The sequence below is a fragment of the Ailuropoda melanoleuca genome, chromosome 2, assembly GCF_002007445.2.
Source record: "Ailuropoda melanoleuca isolate Jingjing chromosome 2, ASM200744v2, whole genome shotgun sequence".
Lineage (NCBI taxonomy): Eukaryota > Metazoa > Chordata > Mammalia > Carnivora > Ursidae > Ailuropoda > Ailuropoda melanoleuca.
Genome location: NC_048219.1, coordinates 107,178,762 through 107,196,386, shown reverse-complemented (window position 1 = coordinate 107,196,386; position 17,625 = coordinate 107,178,762). Strand labels below are relative to the sequence as shown.

The 17,625-nt window shown below is 40.0% G+C and overlaps 1 protein-coding gene across 1 annotated transcript in view; it reads left to right on the top strand.

Moving 5' to 3' along the window:
- The window catches only part of TMEM163 (transmembrane protein 163), a 221,394-nt gene that overhangs the window by 85,061 nt on the left and 118,708 nt on the right, over positions 1-17,625 (top strand). The window lies entirely within an intron of this gene.

Here is a 17,625-nt window from a genome sequence, read left to right as displayed (position 1 = left end):
TGAATAATATTCCGTTGTCCATATGCTCCACATCTATATCCATTAATCCACTGATGGGCATTTAGGTTGTTTCCATATTTTGGTTATTGTGAATACTGCAGTAAGCATGGGAGTGCACATATCTTTTTGATACCCTGTTTTCATTTCCGTGGATGTACGTCTTGAAGTGGGATTGCAGGGTTATATGGTAGCTCTGTTTTTAATTTTTTGAGGAGCCTCTATACTGTTTTCCATATTTACAGTTTTTTTTCCCCAGTATTGACTGGTTTTTTCATTTTCTTAATGGTGTCTTTTGAAGCACAGATTTTAATTTGATCATGCCTAGTTTATCAACTTTTTCTTTTGTGGATTGTGCTTTTGGTGTCCTATCTAAAAAATCTTGACAACCAAAGGTCGCAGAGATTTTCTCCTATATTTCCTTTCACAAGGTTTATAGTTTGGATTCTTACATCTAGGTTTATTATCCACTTCAGTTATTTTTTGCACATGATGTGAAAAAAGGGTCTAAATTCATTTTTCTGCTTCTGTGTAGGGCTATTCAGTTTTCCCAGTGGCATTGGTTGAAAAGATCAGCATTTTCTTTACCAAATTGCATTGACACCTTTGTCAAAAATTAATTTGCCATGAATATAAGTTTCTTTTTTCTAGATGCTCAATTCTGTTTCAATTAATTATTGAATTATAATTATGTTTGTCTTACAAATGGCCAATAGACACATGAAAAGATGCTCAGCATCACTCAGCATCAGGGAAATGCAAATCAAAACCACAATGAGATACCACCTCAAACCTGTCAGAATGGCTAAAATTAACAAGTCAGGAAATGACAGATGTTGGCAAGGATGAGGAGAAAGGGGAGCCCTCCTACACTGTTGGTGGGAATAGAAACCGGTGCAGGCACTCTGGAAAACAGTATGGAGCTTCCTCAAAACATTAAAAATAGAGCTACCCTACAATCCAGCAATTGCACTACTAGGTATTTATCCAAAACACATAAAAATGGTGATTTGAAGGAGTACATGCACCCCGATATTTATAGCAGCAATATCCACATTGCCAAAATACAGAAAGAACCCAGACGTCCATTCACTGATGAATGGATAAAGAAGATGTGGTGTATATCTACAATCAAATATTACTCAGCCATCAAAAAGAATGAAATCTTGCCATTTGAAATGATGTGGATGGAACTAGGGGGTATTATGGTAAGAGAAATAAGTCAGTCAAAGAAAGACAAATATAATATGATTTCACTTATATGTGGAATTTAAGAAACAAAACAGATGAACATGGGAAAGGAAGGAAAAATAAAGACAGAGAGGGAGATAAACCATAAGAGACTCTTATATATAGGGAACAGACGGAGGGCTGCTGGAGGGGAGGTGGGTGGGGGTATGGTGTAATTGGGAGACGGGCATTAAGGAGGGCACTTGATATAATGAGCACTGGGTGTTCTATGCAACTGATGAATCACTAAATTCTACCCCTGAAACTATTACTATACTGTATGTGAACTAACTTGAAGTTAAAGAAAATCTTGGAAGAGTTGTTTCTCCAAAAAAAAAAAAAAGGTCTATCTTTATGCCAATATCACAGCATTTTGATTACTCTAGTTGTATACTGTTGAAATAAAGTAACGTGGTCTTCCACCTTTGTTCTTTAACAATTGTTTTGGCTTTCCTAGGTCCATTTTATTTCCATGTAAATATTACGATCAGCTTGTCCATTTCTTTTTTTTTTTTTTTTGGATTTTATTTATTTGAGAGAGAGAGTGAGTGAGTGAGTGAGCATGAGTGGGATGAGGGACAGAGGGAGAAGCAGGCTCTCCACTGTGTAAGGGGCCTGATGCAAGGCTTGATCCCAGGATCCCATGATCATGACTTGAGCAGAAGGCAGATGCTTAACTGACTAAACCACCCAGGTGCCCCCAGCTTGTCCATTTCTTTAAAAAATGGTATGGATTTTAATAGTGTTTGTACTAGAGCACTAGGGCAATTTTTGGACAATTGCCATCTTGACATTAATGGGTATCATCATGGAACATCTCTCCTCTTGTTTAAATCTTTACTTCCAATAATGTTCATAGTTTCTAGTATACAAGTCTGGAATTTCTTTTGTTAATTTTGTTCTTATTTTATTCTTTTTAAGCTATCTTGAATGAGATTTTTTTTAAAAATATCAGTTTCAGTTTGTTCATTATTAGAATACAGGATATAGAAATACACTAGTCCCCCTTATCTATAGGGAATATGTCCCAAGAACAGCAGTGGATGCCTGAAACTGCAGCTGGTATTGAACCTTATATATACTGTTTTCTCCTATATATACATACCCATAATAGAGCTTAATTTATAAATTAGGCACAGGAAAAGATTAACTTATTACTGTTTAATAATAAAATAGAACAATTAGAACAATACACTATAATAAAATCTTTTTTGAGTGTAGTCTGTCTCTCTCAAAATATCTTACTGTACTGTACTCAGCCTTCTTTTTGCAATGATGTGAGATGATAAGATGCTATATGATGAGATGAAGTGACGTGGTTGACGTAGGCATTTTGATGAAGTGTTAGGCTACTATTGACCTTTGGACAATAGAGGGATCATCTTCTTCCAGATTGCGGTTGCCTGTGGGTAACTGAAACCACAGAAGGCAAAACCATGGGAAAGGGGGATTGCTGTACATTGAACACCCACACTGTGCCCAAAACTCTGCTTGGTCCTGGGGTTGTGATGACACAGGACATGAAGGTCAGAAAGTGGCAGTACTTTAGGATGGGCTTTTTAGGGAGTCCCCAGCCCAAACTAATCCCTCTGGTGACTTCAAAGCTACTGGTTTTCAGTCACCATGGTTGCAAGGCTTCTGGGTTTTAAGGCTACTGTGGATCTGGAGAGAAAAGGATGGGAGTAAGTTGAGTTAAAATGCCCTGAGCCAACATATCATAAATAGAAATGCTGCTTGAATTATTATAAGTCTTTGGTTACTTTCCAGAGTTCTTAAAAAGTTGATTTCGGCAATTTTTGACAATATCATTGTTCTTTTTAGCGTAGATCCTTATTCCACCATTCTGAAAGTCCTGCACAGGCAGTTCCTATTAAATGTCTGGCTTATCTTTCAGTGTGCAGCATAGCCCAATCTTGAATTGCAACCTCAGGCCAGGATAGGTGGGCTTTTCCCATTATTCATTGGCATGGGTTTCCCACCCTGGGGTCCAAATCAAGTCAGCCCCTTCCTGGCAGCCATGCTACTAGTTTTCACAGACAGCTCTGCCTTTGTATGGCTGTCCTGTTTATTGAGCTGGGGTGGGGGATGGTAGTAGCTCTAGGCAAGAATGTAACAGACTCCCACTCAATTTATTGTATGTCTTTGGTTGATGTCCAGAGACCTAAAATGATTGGTTTCTTTTTTGACAGTTTTATCCACTTACAGTGTTTATTTTATTTTATTATTTTTTTATTTTTTAAAGATTTTATTTATTTATTTGACCTTAACAACTGAGCCACCCACGTGCCCCATATAGTGTTGTATTTAAAGAAAGGATTTAGTGACCTCTTTATTCATTGCCTGAAGTCACGCATATGATTTAGAATGTCTGGAATATGTAGGGCATTAAAAACAGCATGGTGGAGGATATGTGAGTGCTTTGTGGAAGAAAAACAAAGTTTATAATGAACATGGGTGTGGCATACTCAATTATATACGTTGTGATCATTTAATAAGGTAAACTCGAAGTGAATTTACTGCCATAGGTTGATGGGATCCTGTATGATGTTTATTCTACTCTGTAGTATACCTCTTGTTTAGAAAAATAAAGAAAAAATATTTTTTGTGCATACTTTTCTCTATGATAATTTATAAAGGTAGGACAATTAGTGGAAGCTATGTAAGAGAGACATAAATACTATGAAAATTAGGCTTGGTTAACTTGCTCACACATTAATACTGAATATTCAAGTCTGCTAGACTTCGAGCTTCAATAGAATTTACAGAAGAAATTACAGTTTATAATCCAACCTAACAATGCCTTTTAGATAATGTAATTAATACTAAGGTTTTAGTAATTTGTTAATTGATCATCGAAGACTCCCATGAGCTTCAAAATTCTGAGTTACTACACAAACTAATCACCTAACACATGCAATATTATTTTTAAATTGCTAAGATCAGTGGTTATTCTTCAATGCAGTATTCCATTTTTGACAGAGATAACAACGATCATTTCTCAAAAAGGCAAAATATTTTCAATGTTAAAATGTAGGCTATCTACTAGCAAGCTGAAACCATCAAGTCATAGAAGTGTTTTACACATTAGCCAGGAATGCAAGATTAGTTTAACATCTGGAAATCAACTAATGCAATATCTCATATCAGTAGAGTATGACAAAAAAACACAATAATCTGGATTGACACAGAAAAGCATTTAACAAAATCTACGCTTTCTTAATCAAAACACTCCACAAACTAGGAATGGAAGGGAAGTTCCTCGGTCTGATAAAGAATGTCTATGAAAATCATGCAGCTAACATCATACACAATGGTGAAACATTGAATGTTTTCCCCCTAAGATCAGGATATCTACTCTCACCATTTCCGTTTAATATTGTGCTGAAAGTTCTAGTCAGGATGAGTAGGGAAAAATAAAAAAATAAATAAAAATAAACTATATCTAGATAGGAAAAGAAGAAATATAACTACCTCTATTTGCAGGTGACATTGTCTTGTATGTAGAAAATACTAAGAATCCACTAAAATGGTATTAGAGCGAATAAATGAGTTTAGCAGGTTTACAGGATACAAACAAGATAAATATACAGAATCAAAAAATACATGTACTTTTAGGTAGTAGCAATGAGAAGTTTGAAAATGAAGTTAAAACAATTCCTCTTATTAAAAAGAATAAAATACTTAGGAAAAAACTTAAAAGAAGTACACAATTTGAATCTTAAAACTACAAGCCATTGAGGAAAGAAAATAAAGAAGACAGAAATAAATGGAAATACATCCCATGTTCATGGATCAGAAAACCTAATATTGTTAAGATGGCATTACTTCCCAAATCTACAGATTTAATTCAATCCCTGTTGAAATTTGCAGAAATTGACGTGAATTTCATATGGAAATGCATGGGACAAGGAATTGATAATACAGTCTTGAAGACAGTTACTGGACTAACTCTTAATTCCAAAACTTACTATAAAACTAGAGTAATCAAGACAGCGTGATATTGGCATAAGGGTAGCTGCAGAAGTGAATGGAACAGAACTGAGAAACAGACCATTATATTTACAGTCAATTGATTTTTTTTTGCAAGGGTGCAAAGACAGTTCAATGGGGGAAAGAATAGACTTTTCAACAAATGGTTTTGGAACAACTGGATATCCACCTGAGAAATCGTGCGTTGATGCTGGACCCTCTTTCTCACACCATATCTGAAAATTACCTCAAAATGGATCATAGACTCTAGTGTAAGAGCTAAAACTATAAAACTCTTAAAAAATAGAGTCTTTGTGACCCTGAGTTAGGGAAAGCTTTCATAGGAATGACTATAGAAGCACGAGAGACAAAATTAAAAATAGATAAATTGAACTTAATCAGATTTAAAACTTTTGTGCCACAAATAATACCACCAAGAAACAGAAAAGGTAACTTACATAATGGGAGAAAATATTTGCAAATCATGTGTCTGATAAGGCAGTAGTATCCAGGATACATAAAGCAATCTTACAAGTCAACAGTAAAAAACAATCATTTAAAAAAGTGGCAAAGAACGTGAATAGACATATAAATGGTCAACAAACACATGAAAAGATGTTCATCATTAGTTATTAGGGAAATGGAAATCAAAATAAAATAAGATAATGCTTCGCATCTGCCAAGATGTGTATAATCAACAAGACAGACAATAACAAATGTTGTTAAAGATGTGGAGAACTTGGAACCCGCTGGTGGGAATGTACAATGGTATGACTGCTTTGGAAAAGAGTTTAGCAATTGCCATATGATCCAGCAGTTACACTTCTAGGTATATACCCAAGAGAAATGAAAACATACAAAACACACAAAAACTTGAATGATCTTAGTAGCATATTCATAAAAGCTAAAAAGTAGAAACCGAAATATTGATCATCCATTGAATGGATAAATTAAATGTGCTGTATCTCTATAATGGAATATTATTTGGTAGTAAAAAGAAATGGATTACTGGTACAGGCAACACATGGATGAAACTTGAAAACATCATGCTAAGTGAAAGACCACATGTTGTATGACCTCATTTATATGAAACGGAACAGGTTCAGAAAACAGACTTATAGATTAGGATGGTGGGCTTGGGGAGAATGGGGAGTGACTGTTCATGGGTACAGGGTTTCTTTTTAAGGTGATGAAAATCTTCTAAAATTGATTGTGGTAATTATAGTAAATTTAAAAAAAATTTTACTAAAAAACACTGAAATGGGCTCTTAAAATAAGCAAATTATATGTTATATGAATAATATCTCAAAGCTGTAAAAACAGTAAAAACAGCTGTATTTCTCCTAGGTGTTTTGTAGGGATAATTCATCCTTGAATTTATTGAAACTCATGTCTTTCCATATTAATTGTCTGTCTTTTCGTGAATTGTCAGGTTTTCACTGGTTTTTTAGTATGGGAGATTATATTTAGTGCAAGGCAGTGCATCATCTTCTAGAACTTTTTCTTTATTGTTGCATATTTCCTGAGGGGTTTTGAGAAATATACACGATGTTTACTTAATGTCAACTTATTATTTTAACATACTTATTACCATCAGTATTTCTAACTGGTTCCTGGACATTATGCAAAACCCCTTGAAATACATTTCCTCATTTAGTTATGAAGAAGGTGGTATATCTCCATTTTCCAGATAAGGAACTCGAGTTTTGGATATGAAGCAGTTCTAGGTTATAATTGATGGAGTGATGCTAAAACTAGCACTTAGTTTTGGTTGATGTCAGTGATTATTTTGTTCCGTTCCTTGAGCTACATTGTGCTTTAAGTGATAGAAGGATTAGGTATGTTTTCTGTGCTGTTTTAAAAATATTTTTCCTGGGATGCTCTTTTTTTTTTTTTTTTTTGGCTTGTTTAGCAGATGTGCCAGTGTTTGCAGGCAAATTCCTGGGTTCATTTATGAACTAACCATTATGGCTATTGTTTGGATTACTTTTCTTCAAGTGCCTGTTGTTTACACCTGCTCGCTCCGACAGGCTGTTGTGCTCTTGTAGTCAGATGAGAGGCCTGCTGCAAGTGGTTCCTGGTGGGGCGGTCTCTCTCTGTCTGGACAGTCTTGGTGTAAATTGACAGTGTGAAGAGTCCACTGTGCCAGGTCTCCTTAAGATTCCAAAAAAGTGTGTTAAATGGGTTGAGTCCAGCATTATTTTCAGGAAAAGAATGCAATGTATATTATTTTGGCCTATTTTTAATCGTTTGCTTTTCACTCTCTGAAATGCCCCTTCTTATTATTGTCCCTATTCCACCCCCAGTAAACATCTGTCAATATTTCAAGACTCAGTCAATTGTCTATACCTCTGTGGAATCATACTTACTAACCCCTGCTCTCCTAGTTAAGTACAATGCACTTGCCTCTATGACTTCACCGTACTCCATAAAAATGGCTTGTCATAGCGCCTTTAACAGTTCATTGTAGTTTTGTCTGTATCGATACTTGCCTCTTTCCTCTAGCCTGTCAGTCCCTATGGGTAGGGAGTGTATTTCTCTTTGTTATTAATTTTTGCACCGCTAGCACTGTGCCAGGGGAGCTACTAGATATTCAGTAAATGTTGAATGAATGTGTGGGGAAAATTAGGTGACCCAAGTATGTAAGTGATCCTGATTGTTGCCATTATAGGATAGCCTATGTTGTGTCGGGTGGACGTCATAGGTTGGTTGGTTGGTTTTTTTTAATGGAGATAAATACTAACTGACTTTTGGCCACAGGTATATATTTTGGGTAACAGTCTTTAAATTTTATTGTTGTTTGATTTTTTTCACCATGCTTGTGTAAAAAGCATTTGATTATTTACATCTAATTTGTCAGCTATGTGCACGCATCCTGTTATGCAAACACTATTGACCAGCCTGTTTCAAAAGACAGTTTGAGAGTAGAAATTACAGTCTTGGTAAAGAATCTCTTTGGATTTAAGGATTCTTCATAATCTTTACATTCCTCCCACGGATCCCCTAAGGCTGTGGTTTTCAACCATAGCTATTCATTCCATTTAGCAGGGGAATTAAAAAAAAATATTCCTAGACCCCTCCCCCAGACGAACTGCATCAGAATTTTGGGGGGAGGCCCAGGGATGGGTCTCTTTCGTAAAACTCCCCAGGTGACAGGTGGGCATTCAGAGTTGTGACTCAAATCTTGCATGCGTCCTGGAGGTCTTTTAAATGTGATGCTGTCAACACATATGTGAACTTTTAGATGCAAATACCCTCTTTGGGCAGAAAAAGTAGAGCAGATGTTCTCAAAATGTGGTTCCCAGATCAGTCGCATCAGCATCACCTCGGAATTCATTTGAAATGTATGTTCTTGGGCCCCTACCCCACCATTCTGGGGGTGGATCAGAAACTCTGGTAGGGCCCAGCATTCTGTTTTCATAAGCTCTGAGTGACTGATGGTCCCAGAGGAAGAAGGGGGGAGTCTTTAGTCCAAGGAGTGTTAAGAGTTACAGTTGTCACTGGGTGTCGTACGTAAGTGATGAGTTATTGAATTCTACTCCTGAAACCCAAATGGCATTGCATGTTAACTAACTAGATTTTAAATAAAAATTGAAACAAGTTACAACTGTCATCTGTCAGGTAGGTACCTAGCATGTGCTGAGATCCTCGGAATGCTCATCCATGTGTGGTCCCACTGACCTGGAACCCTGAGGAGCATTGTGTGGCTTTCTTTTGTCAGGGAAGGGAGAGCAATTCTAGTGGTTTCCAGAAGATACCACAGTAGTCACCTCACCTTACCCTGGGCAGAGGGCCAGAAGACCCATTCTTTTATGGGCTTCTTTAACTAGAGCATTCAGGAGTTCATGGGTTACATTCACTCACCATCTTAGGTGACTTCACTAAAATCTCTCGTGCTCTTCAGTGCACATGTGGCTTTTAGGGCCAGATCGACACTCTTGTAGTAAAATGAAATTCCATCATATTTTAAAATAACATTTAGAGTGAGCCTTTGAGCTCGAACTAATTTAGGGGAGAGTCTAGTAACCAAAAGCAAACAGTCTTGTTAAAAGGTAAAATCTGGGATGCCTGGGTGGTTTAGCCAGTTAAGCATCTGCCTTCAGCTCAGGTCATGGTCCCCGGGTCCTGGGATAGAGCCTCATGTTGGGCTCCCTGCTTAGTGGGAAGCCTGCCTCTCCTTCTCCCTCTGCTCCTCCCCCGCCTCCCATTTGTGCTCGCTCTCTCTTTCTCAAATAAATAAATAAATAAAATCTTTAAAAATAAATAAATAAAAGGTAAAATCTGCCTAGGCTCCTCGAGGGAGATGTTCTGGGTGATCTCTTCCAGCAGAAAGAGATAAGAGGGCGATGATCTGTTGTTGGATAGGGGACTGAAAAAGAAAATTAAGAGTTAAGAGTGCCTCTGAGTTTGTAATTCAGGGGACCAGAAGGCTATTGGTATTGCTGATCCAAGGTGACTGTAGATGGGACAGCCTGTTCTGGAGGAAAGATAAATCTATATTGGAATACGGTTTTAAGTTTACAGTGCCCATGCACTATCTATTAGTCAGGGTTCTCCAAAGAAACAGAACCAGTAGGATATACACATGTATACATATGTATGTATATATACACACACAAAATTTATTTTCAGGAATTGGCTCTTAATGGTTATGAAGCCTGGGACCTCCCACAATCTGCTGTCTGCAAGCTTGAGGCCCAGGAAACCTGGTGATATAGTTTGGTGTGAGTCTGAAGGCCTGAGAACCAGAGGAATCAATGCTATAAGTCTTAGTGTAAGAGCAGGAGGAGACCCATGTCCCAGCTCTGTAGTGAGGCAGAGATACAAATTCTCCCTTTCTCTGCCTTTTTGTTCTATTCAAGCCCTCAATGAATTGGATGATGCCCACCCACATTGAGGACAGTAAACTGCTTTACTCTGTCTACTGATTCAAATTGCTAATCTCATCCAGAAATGCTCTCACAGACACACCCAGAAATACCGTTAGCCAAATATGTGGTCACTCTGTGACCCAATAAAGTTGATACATAGAATTAACCATCACAGCCTGTCAGACAGATGTGTCCAGCAGGGATTATAGCTCAAGAAATAGGTGAGGACTACAGATACAGGTGGGAGACTCTTGACTGTACAAGAGCAGTTAAGGCTTTGAGAGCAAATGGTATCCTTAGGAAGAAGGTATGTTACCTGACAGGGAACACCCCATCCCGGGGACAGGCAGAAGAAGAACTGGAAGAGCCAGTGAAACCAGCAGAAAACCAGGAAAGACTGGGTTCTAGAAGCCTAAGGAAAACAGAGTTTCAAGCAGGAAAAGATGAAATAATTGAGACATTGAATAAGGTAAAGGTTTAATTAGTGTTTTTTTTTTTTTATCCTTGGAGATAAGGAGGTCTTCATTCACACTTTTCAAGGCAGTTTCAAAAAAGGCATGACCCCTCAGTGATGTTGGTCCTTTCCACTTGAGGTATCTGCTTTGTAGAGATGTCTATAGCATTACAGCAATTCAAGCTAGCTGCTTTAACAACAACCCCAGAAATCTCAGGGCCTTTACACAATTAACTCATAGTTCCTCACTCATACCATATCTTAGGTAGGCAGCCCTTCTTGGCAGCAGTCCTCCACGCAGTGACTTGGGAATGTGAGAGCCTTTTATCTTAGGATGCTGCCATCTTAAACATGAGCTCACTGCAGTTGCTGTGAAGGGGACAGAGAGAGCATGGACCAGCATGCAGGGGGTGTCTGGCCAGGTCTGGAAGCAGCGTAAATAACTTCCACTCACACCCTGTTGACCAGAACTGTGTCACATGATCTCAACCTAATTGCACAGGAAAGCCAAGACTAGGAAATGGAACTGGTGAGTGTTTAACTCTTTTTTGCCAAACTACCAAAGACATACCTAGAGCCCCCCACCCCTCTTTCTGGTTACAGGGTCTAAATGTCTAATTTCTTAGTGGATATTTCAGACTCCATTCACTCAAATTAGATCTTAACTACTCCCTAACTCCATCTAAAGTAGAGATTGCTTTTAGCTTCTGGTAACGGATTTTAATTGTCTCCTTTAGGAACAAGTTAGGAAGTTGGCAAAGAGGTGAATTTCTATTTCCAAGCCTTTGCTCAAGCTGTACCCTCTTTCTGGAATGCTTTCTCCCCCGGTGTTTATCTCACTATACTGATGTCTTTGCTGAAACCTCACGTTCTTGTGAAGATGGCTTTGTCCACTCTATTCAGCCCCCAGCCCCACTTAAGAATTGCTGATCCTCCCTCTGCCCTACCCTTTTCTTCATATCTCATATCTCTTACTACTTTTGGGTAGACAATATGCTTATTCATTATGCTTATTTATCAGCTGTTGTCCCAGAAGAATATGAGCCCCAGGGCAGATATCATTGTTTTTATTTAAGTGTCTTGAACAGTATCTGGCAGTCACTCTATAATATTTGTCGAGTAAATTGAATTTGAAGCACTAAGACCAGAAAATCTTGGAGCCAGCTTAGGATGTAGGAGGGTAGAAAGGATATGGTTGGTGGTCAAGTCAGCAGAGTTGTCTTTGCAGTTAGTTGCCTCGGCTTCTGTTCCTTGGCATGCTTATCACTGAGTTACTGCGACACTGAGTTACTACGACACTGTGGTTGTTTTCTGCCTTAGTGGCCTCCTGCTTCCAGGGCTCCTTCCTGACCTTCTCCAGTCCCTGTTGCACGTGCAGCCAGGTGGGTGGTCCTGCTACTCTGAGCCCATGATCATGTGTTGTAGGAACACAGCTCTTGTATGTGAGCTGATTTGAGAAGGGGGAGGGCTGGTTTCCATGTTCCGTGGAATAGGTTTCTCATCCTGTAGTCTCCACAGGCATTCTCTAGGGTCTGTAATGCTTTCTTATTGTGCCATGAAAAGTATTTTAATTTCTCTAAAAACAGTAGAAAATGTTTTAATTTAGGTCAAAGAAAATGTTTTAATATACAATATTAGAACACTCACCTGTAAAGTTGTAAAATACAGTGTGTTATTAATATCGGATTTCTGGATAAAGGGGCAAAAGTGCCCACAGCCCACAAAAGTCATAATTTAGCCCTGGTTATGACTTGCCTGGGGTCAGAATAGGGTGGACTTAGATCTAAAGCTGTCTTCACATTCTTGAGGCAAGTGTAGTCCCTTTCATGGATGAGGGAACTGGGGCCCCGAGAGGTTGCCCTTGGCTGAAAACCACGTGGTTGGTGAGCTGTCAGTGTCATATCAGGTCTTTTGAGCCACTGGCTAATGCTTCTTGGAAAAACCTTCCAAAGAAGTATCTTAGATGAGTGTAGTTTCTTAGCGTATCTCATTTATTTTAATTACTCAGCAGTTGCTTATTGATGCTCTATCTCCTAGTCATTTCTGAAGAGGTCACCCATGAGTGGCTGTGTTCATTCCATTCTTCTCCGTGTGTAGCACACAATTTACTGTGTTGCTAATGAGCCAAATGTCAAAGGGAGTGAGGGACTTATTAAGTAAGTAGATAAGACTCTGAAAGGGGATAAGACCTGCTTTGGAGATTTTTGCGTTTAAAGTGACGGTGTGTTTGGAGGCATCCGGCACTTAGTAGGGCCTCAGGCATTATTTATTCCCTTTCTTTCATTCCACTAACTAGCATTTTGAGTCCTCTGTATATATTATATATTTTTTCCCATTGTTTGCTTATTACTCTGTTGGATCCAGAGACAAGTGAAGAATTACACCACTTAACAGCTAAGTCGCATAAAAACCACGTTCACCTTTATTATCTGTGAGGGACCTTTCCAACTGCTTGTATGATTTTGCTTCTCTAGACCTCCTTTCACCTAGCGAATATTATAGTTGCCCATCACTCCCATTCATTCAGTTAGGCTGTCATTCATTCAGCAAATATCAATCGATGGCCTTTTATGTGGCTGGTGTTTTGCTAGGGTATATAGAGGCCAACAAAGCAGGCAAACCCTGCTCTCAAGGAGCTTAGTTTCCAATCGGGGCAACACTAGACTCGTTAGGCAGCATTTTCCGGTTTGAGGTACTTGATAGCTCTGGATGTGTGTGCGGGTGTGTTTGTGTCAACATACCTCCACGCACTGGAAGCCTCTACCAGCTATGATGAGGAGTAGGTGTTTGGTTTAGAAAAAAGTGGGGTCAGGCTGAGAACATAGGTAGCTTTAATGTTCTATTTTACTTTATATGTATGAAGTTTCCTTTGTACACCTAAAGCATGTAGACCCTTTCTTTGAATACGGAGTCAGTGCTAGGAGTTCTGAATTCAACTGGTTGGAAACCGTATCTAGAATGTGCCACTTCTGCTTTCCATTTGTTTGCAGTTTAAGCAGAGCAAGCTCATACTTACTTGTCAGGTCATCTTAGCCCAGAATTAGACATTTTTGGTGATTTTTTTTTTCTCCCAATGCTTTATAATTATTTTGCCCACACCTGGTATGACATCGACTGTTTTTCAACAAAAGAGTTTCAGTGAGTCTTTTTAAAGGATTTAGTTTAATTTCTAAAAACTCCTATTTCTTTTTGCCTTCAAGAGTATCAATTTCCCTCATATTTGGACAACAAAGGGTAGTAGTTAAAAGCATGGGCTACTGAGCCAGCCTATCTGAGCTTTACTACTTTTAGCTTAAACCCAGGCCATGGCCTCGATTTTTTTATTGGTCAAATAGGCCTAATGATCAGACATACCTCATAGGATCGCTGCAAGATTTATAACCATCAATACAAATAAAGTCTTTCGAACAATGGTACGTAGTACGTGTTAGCTACCATTATTATTGTAAATATCGAGGATTAAGTAATTGTACTGACAAATACAAATGGCAGAAGCGGGTTGGAGAACAGACAACGCAATTTCTTGGCTGAAAACTCATGAAGTAGAACTGAGCCAGCATCCAGAGGGGCAGTCCCTATGGGGCTACTAATGTCCGCTACTCCAGCAAGGGCACAAGTGGAGGTCAGTTCGAAGGGGTTATGCTCTGTATATAATCGATCATCCCCTTGTACATACTATAATTCAGAACATGCATCAGGCTGCCTGGAAATACATTTTCCATCTTTGTTGTTGCTCAGTGAAACTCATGACCTTGCTACTTTGCCAAAACTTCTCCTTGTCCTTCTCCCGGGAGAGCATGAGAGCAGGACAGTGCCCACAAGTGAGTGACCTTGACTCCATGCTCCATGTTGCCCTGTGGAGTCAATGCTCGCAGATTCCATGGGATTCAGAGGATTTGCCAGCATGCTTTCTTGTGAAATTGGCGTGCTTGATGGAATGGTATTTACTTGCTGATCATCTAAACTAGTAGATGGAAACGAATCTAAATTAACAAACTCCACAAGCAGGCTTTCTGCCAGTGGGTGTGCCTCCCGGATTTACAGTTCCGCTGCATTCCGGGCTCTCAGGGAACTGGAGAGTAACTTTTTGTGTCACATATGTCTTTGTTTTTATCCTGCTGTGTGTGCTAGAGGGCACTGTGACAGGCAGCATATAAATAGCACGCTTCCATTTTTATTTTTAGTGGTAATGACTTTTTTTTTTTTGAAATGGGATTTCTTATTTAATAAGTTATGGGATGTAATTACCACTCCTGCAGAAGTCAGGCAGCATCACACTCATTAAAAATCGCAGTAATGGTAAGGGCCACATATAATGGAAGAAAATAAACCTGGTGATGAAATAGACAAGCTTAGGGTGCCTGGGTGGCTCATTCAGGTGGTTAAATGTCTGACTCCTGATTTCAGCTTGGGTCATGATCTCAGGGTCTTGAGATCAAGCCCCACGCTGGGTATGGAGTCTGCTTAAGAGTCTCCCTCTCCATTTCCTTTTAACCCCCCACCCCCCGCCCAAATGAAATAGACAAGCTTTAGGCTGCCTTAATGTCCAGCGTTTCCCCCTTTTACTCCTTCTTTTCCTCTCTCCTTCCTTCATTTCTTGCAGATTGGAATGATACATATTGAAAGCATGTCTGGAGTGAGGTAGATGGCACCTGTTTTTGGCTGCTGGGTGACGTGGGGGAAATTCTGCCATCTCAGCACCCCCATTGTTCAGGGGTTGCACTTCTAACTGGATTTTTTTCTTCTTTCCTCATTTTATAAGATGTTACCCCTGACCTTTAAATTCTCCACCTAGAGAACCTGAACACTTCATTAAGCAACCTCCTGTTTATCTCCAGCATTGGTTTCCATGTTTCCCCTGGCAGAATTCTCCAGAAAGACTGCGTGGCAGCTAGCAGCCTTCGTAGGGGTTAATCACTACAAGGCAGCCAGAATCTTCCTGAGTTAAATCTCTGCACATTAAAAAAAAAAAAAAATCCTAGAGTCAGAGTCATCTTCAATTTTTTATGAATCAAGCTTTTAGTCACTAGAAACTATTAACCCTGCAGTAGCACACATTCTGAACTGCCTGGACCCAGACTGATTGATTTGGAGAAGCAATAGCTGTCAGTTCTGGGCTCCGCTTACCTTCCACCCCTCCCATCATTCTCCGGCCCCCTCCACCCTGTGCAGGCTCCCTTCTCACCACCTGAGTTCCACACATACAAGGATTTTCAACAGACCAGGTTCTTAGGCTCTCTCTTTCAAATAGAATAGCACCAGGGCTGTGCCTTCTGAAGAGCCTGGTGGTGACCAGTCCTGCTCAGATGCTGGAAGACGTTCTTGGTGGGGGCGGGGGACCTGTCAGTTCGCTCTTTTCCACAGTCAGACCCAGGGGAATGGCGTGGTGTTGGTCTGGTTTTCTTACCAGCTGTCAAGCTCTGTGTTACAGAAAGGGGGTTCCTAATGTAATCTGAAATGAATGCTTTTAGAGTCACAGGGGAACTTTGAGGGAATTTGTGTGTTTTCTGAGAAGCTGAGAGTGTCTGTCCGTCTCTTCTCCATATGTCTCCATTCTGCCCTCATCTTTAAAGCCGTCACAGGATCTCATCCATCTTTGATGCCAGGCCCTGAAAGCTCACATGGATTTCTCTCTTCTCTGAGCTCACAGGAGCTTAATCTCTCCCACACAGCCCAGGTATCGATCACTTATTGTCTTGTCTTCCTAAAAGCTTCATATTTTGTATTCCCAATGAAACAGAAGCTCCTGGAGCCTTTGAATGCTATGTAACTTGGGGGAAAAAGCCGAGCAGAGCACTATGAGAATACACGATAATTATGACATTGCTTTTTCTCTCATATTTCCAAGGATATATGAGATATATATGTGTGTGTATATATATCTGAATGACTGCCTTATATGTGCACATTTATGGGCTGTGAAGGCTGCAGAAAACTGAAAATGGGTGTTGCTCCTAAAAGCTCCACGGGAGGTAGCACCATATTGTAAGTGGTGGCATTTGACCAGTGGTGGGAGTCCCTGAATGTCAGACTATGGAATTTGAGCTTTGGTTGGCAGAGCTATGAACATTTGTAAATGGAAGTGCTGTGATGCAAATCTGGTTTTAGGCAGATTTATCTGGAAGTACTGGGCAAGAACTGGGAGAAACCAGACCAGAGGTGTACGCGAGGAGCAGCCACAGTCGCTCTGATGGCAAGTGACAGTGATGAGGCTGAGTCGAGGGACCTGAGAGCTAGAGGGCTGGGTGGGAGGTTCAGGGAGGGGATGCAGTGAGGGCATGAGGTGAGAGAGAGACAAGCTGGTTCAGCCACTGACCATGTGACCTTGGGCAGGTTACTCAACCTTTCTGTGTCTCCACCAGGTCCTTGTCTCAAAATGGGGACTTCTGCCTTAAACTTCATAGGATTGGTTTGGGTATAGCTTGTCAATAACTCTTAGAAAAAATAAGACTCAATGGGCTTGGATGGTAGGGTAGGAGAAGACCTGAAACAGGATGGGAAATTGAAGTCTAAGTGACGAATAAGAGCAAGTCTATTTATCTGGAAAGCCCAACTCACATAGCTGTCGCATTAGTCATGTGGTTATTGATTCTCTCTCTTCAGTTTCCTGAGGGTTAGCGGTGTGTCTTAATCATAGGTGCATTGCCAGGGCATTGTACACAGTAGGCACTCAGTGAGGGGTGAGTGGGTCATTTTCCTCTAATTGTTGCCTCCTCTTTGATTCTTGCCTTCTCTTGTCCCCTTTTCGGGGACTGGATCCTGTGTATTCTCTCTGTATGTCAGAGCTCACCTGAGGCCCTGAGGTCTTAATGCTGCCTCTCAGTTGGGCATATCCTGACCTTGTGCATCAACTATTGCAATAGCCTCAGTACGCTCTCTGCCTCTAGCCTCGGTCTCATCCAGTCCATCTGAGAGGTTTCTGGATAATGGAGTAAGCCTTTTCAAGCACATCTTGTATTCCTTGTGACATTAAATGGCCCCCATTCCCTGCTAAAGAAAGCCTGTCCTTTGTCTGCTGTTGAGGACCCTTGACGAATCCAGCACTTGAATCTAACTGGTTCTCTACCCTCCACGGCGAATGGAGTTTCCTCTCCAGATTTTTGC